We start from the raw sequence: 4,370 nt of genomic DNA, 5'->3' as shown, positions 1-4,370 counted from the left end.
ACCAATAATTCTCTTATTTTTGACATTTCTGTCTTAGGGACTATCTTTCCTCATGCAGTCCTGGTTTCTGTCACTTCCTCTGCCTGATGTTTCCAGTGAGGATGACAGCTTCCACCTCCTTGGTTACTCCCTTTTGAGGTTGAGTGGAGCTAAAACCCACTACCACAGTAGGACCAGTATCTATGCTTATTCTTCTTCATAGCTGTCTTTATTTATCCTTTACTTTTGAAAGATAATTGCACTGGATGCAAAGTTTTAGGTTGATGGTTTCTCTTTTAACATTAATTTCACTGCCACTTTTGCCTTGCTTGCATGGTTTCTGACAAGAAGTCCACTGTAATTCTTACTCTTGTACCTTCTATGGGTAAGTTTTTTGTTTGTTTGTTTGTTTTTATCTCCCTTACCCCAGCTTTCTCAAAGATTTTTTCTGTATCTTTGATTTTCTGTAGTTGAATATCATATCCCTAGGTAGACATACATATGCACATATATGGTTTATGTTTCCTCTCTTTTCTATCTGTCCTTCTATCATTCACTCATTCCTTCCTTCCTACCTTCCTTTCTTCCTTTTCCTTTTAATATTATTATTTAGCATGTGTGTGTTAAGCTAAACGTTTTACTCCTTAATGGTAGCTTTTATCAGAATAGATAATTTAGTTGAAGATGGCTGCCTGATGAGACTTTTCAATACTGATTTGAAATGCAAATTAATACAAGCAATTACCAGATACTATACATGGTCTTAAAATGGAAGGCTTTAAATGATATTTCCCTGGCAATCTGTGAATCCCAAAGATCAGACATTCTCTTTATTCAATAAATTATATATGCATCCAAAGCCCAGTTTGAGTTTACCATCATATAGTCATTCTTACTGTAGCCAGTTCTAAAATAAGGATGACCCTATCAACAGTTACCTAAAGAATTATTTCCCACTTGGGAATATATATTTTGGAAAGAGAGATACCTTGTGTTTCGGGATGGGTTCTGATGGCTTCGGAGGATGAAGACCAATGTGACATTTTGGGAGATGGATTTTTCCCCCTCAGTCTGACGTAGGAAAATAACATTTATTGAGGTTTTTTTGTTTTGTTTTGCTTATATCAAACACTTTATACTCATTCTATATTCAATGAATATTTAATGAGTACTACCATGTTTTGGCCATGTAGTTAATTGCTGGGGGTGCAGTGGGGATGGGACAGACTCAGTGCCTTCTCTCATTAATTGTTTATTTTGGTTGGGAAAATAAAATGAATCCAGAGAATAGTGAGTACCCTGATTGGAATAGAGGATGGCTGAGTGAATGGGTAAGAAGAGGGTGCATATTAAATAGGGTAGAGCAAGTAAGGTCTTTTTGAAAGGTGACATTTGTTTGTATTGCACTGTTGGAGAACCAGCCAACCACTCATTTTCTAATTTTTACAACAATGCAAGAAAAAGGTAACATTAGTTAAGCTGGTAGTGAAGAAATAAATTATTCAACTAGATTAAGTAATTTTTCTAAAGTTACATGGACTTCAGATTTTCCATTTGTCTCTAAAGCTGTTCATTGCCCATCACATCCCACAGACACTTATTCCCCAGCTGCCTCAGGCTTGGGCAGAAACAAGCTCTTTGTTGATCTAATCTTGGACTTTAGACATGGAACAGAGAATTTCCTAAGAAACCTAATGTAGAGTCACCTATTTTTCAGTAAATACCTAAAAGAGAAGAAAAAGTAGCCACTTAATTTAATTACCTTTTCATAAAAAAGATATTTTAATATCAAAAGTGTTGAAGGGGTATTTTCTGAGACTAAAGGACATGAATCCAAATTAAAGAAATTAGCTTTATGGAACACATTATTTTGTCTTTATTTTACTTATTTCACAAAGAATCACTAGAACCACAACATAAGTGCATCCATTTGAGAACTGATGGACTCAGTGATCTTCAGAGTTGGGGCTGTCTCCAACCTTGAGAATCTTAGGTTGATGTAAACCTCCTAAGCTTGATGTGTAGAGGGGCAACACAGGGAGATGATTTTCTGTGGGGATATAAACTATTAATTGAATCAGTCCAGAAAACAGTAGGTCATCATGACCTAAATATTTTCGCTATGTCTTTTCACTTGAAATTTTTATCTATTTAAGGAAGAGGAGATGATACATTCTCTATTCACTAAAAAGTTCAAACTCAAAGCTCATTACAAAATAATTTATAAACTATTTTCTTTATTTTATTTTAAGATTTTATTTATTTGACAGACATGGAAGGTAGGCAGAGAAGTAGGCAGAGAAAGAGGGGGAACAAGCTCCCTGCTGAGCAGAGAGCCCGATGTGGGGCTCGATCCCAGGACCCTGGGATCATGACCTGAGCTGAAGGCAGAGGCTTTAACCCACTGAGCAAACCAGGCACCCCTATAAACTGTTTTCAATAGGCATTTGCTCCATTGGCTTGAATAAGTTAAGAGATTAGATTCACTGCCTTTCTTATTAATTAAAGAGTTAGAAATGACCATTTGGAATTTTTTTAAAGATATTTATTCAGCATTATAATTTGACTATTACATTTAGAAATCAACAGCATACATGCAAAAAAAAATCTGCATTAAAACCCTTTATTGGAATGCTTTACACTTTTCACTGAACAGAAGCTAAAATAACCTGTTATACATTGGTGACAAATAAAGTCTTTAAGTTTTTTGCTCATACACACAAGTATTGTTGAAAACATATCTTCTTTGTAACAGTGAGCCCTGTCACCACTGTGCGTGACTGCGTTCACAAATCTGTTGTAGTGTATAGCTTCACTATCACTTCTCTGGCTCTCCTCTCCTGTTGAACTTTTTTCCTGGCAGTAATTAAAACCTTCTTCCACTTCCATAGCTCTTGATGCTGCTGGAACTGCCAGAGCCACCTTGGTTTCATGGTTTGACAAAGTATTGGTCTCTACCAGCACCACTGGCCAGAGCTTCTGTCCATAATTTCTTCCTTATGGGTCCAAAATTTGAAGATTGATCGTGGTAATTGCCAAAATTATAGCTTCCACCACCTCCAGAGTTTCTTCCATCATTACCAAATCTGCTATGGCCATCCCTGATACAACCATATCCACCACTACCTTGATTGCCACCAAAGCCACCTCGCCCCCTGAAGTTTCCTCTATGACCAAAGTTGTTATTCCCACCAAAATGACCTCCACAACCACCACCAAAGTTGCCAGAACAACTTTCATCACTTTACTAGATGAAGCACTAGCCATCTCTTGCTTAGATAAGGCTTTCACAGTTTTGGCCATTCATAGTATGGTATTTTTAAATGACAATCTTGTCTACAGAGTCATGGTCATCGAATGTTATAAAAGCAAAGTCTCTCTTCTTGCCACAGCTCTGGTCAGTCATGATTTCAACCACTTTGGTTTTCCCATACTGTTCAAAATAATCTCTCAAATGATGTTCTTCGGTGTCTTCTTTAATGCCACAAACACAGAACTTTTTCCACAATTAAGTGGGTATGAGGTCTTTGAGAATCTTCTCTTGAGACAGCCCTCTTTGGTTCCACAGCTCTTCCATCCACCTTATGTGGCCTTGCATTCATGGCTGTATCCACCTCATCCACAGGGAAATATGTGACAAACCCAAAGCCTCTGGAGCACTTGGTGTTTGGATCTCTCATGATCATACAGTCTGTAAGCATTCCCCATTGCTCAGAATGGTTCCTCAGACTCCCATCAGTTGTTTCAAAGCTCCAACCTCTAATAAAGAGCTTCTGCAGCTGTTCAGGCTCTTTGGGAGACTCCGGTTTAGACATGACTGCAGGAGGAGGAGAGGCTTTAATGATGCCTACTTGGCTGGCAGAAAGCGACCATTTGGATTTCTATGAATAGGAATGTATGTGTGTGTATCTTTGTCATGAATATTCAAGTATTGATCAATTTATGATATTTATATAATGCCTTCTTTTTCCTAACAATGAAATATAAACAAAACTAGAAAATGTAGACGAATAAATACTATTTAAAATTCTGTGAAAACATAATGACAACTTCAGAAGAAATAATAGTGCATAACAGCAGTAATAGCATCCTTCAGGCTGTTTCTATAGCATTTCAAGTACCTGACTGTGTCAGTTGTGCCAGAGTTCATCTCCTAGAGAGACAGGGTAAGAAGTGTTGGGCTAAAGCCTCAAGGATCAATTGAAATTTCAGTTCTGTACATAAGTAAAATAGCGAAGGTACAGGCTATTTGAGTGTCTGGCACTTTTTTTTTTAGTCAGTATAACCATTATTACCTTCACACTATTTTATCTCCCTCTTCTAGGCTTGATAGCATGAGCTAAGAGCAATTGATTTCACAAAGCAATTGAAAGGATAAAGTGAACAAATTA

General features: G+C 37.2%; 1 pseudogene; it reads right to left on the bottom strand.

The window, feature by feature from the left end:
• Nucleotides 1-2,845: 2,845 nt before the first annotated feature.
• On the bottom strand, nt 2,846-3,794 carry LOC131835346 (heterogeneous nuclear ribonucleoprotein A1-like; annotated as a pseudogene).
• Between the last annotated feature and the right edge of the window lie 576 nt (nt 3,795-4,370).

Source organism: Mustela lutreola, chromosome 7 (assembly GCF_030435805.1).
Source record: "Mustela lutreola isolate mMusLut2 chromosome 7, mMusLut2.pri, whole genome shotgun sequence".
Taxonomy (NCBI): Eukaryota; Metazoa; Chordata; class Mammalia; order Carnivora; family Mustelidae; genus Mustela; species Mustela lutreola.
Note: the sequence above shows the minus strand (reverse complement) of the source record. Positions and strands in the feature narration are given on the sequence as shown.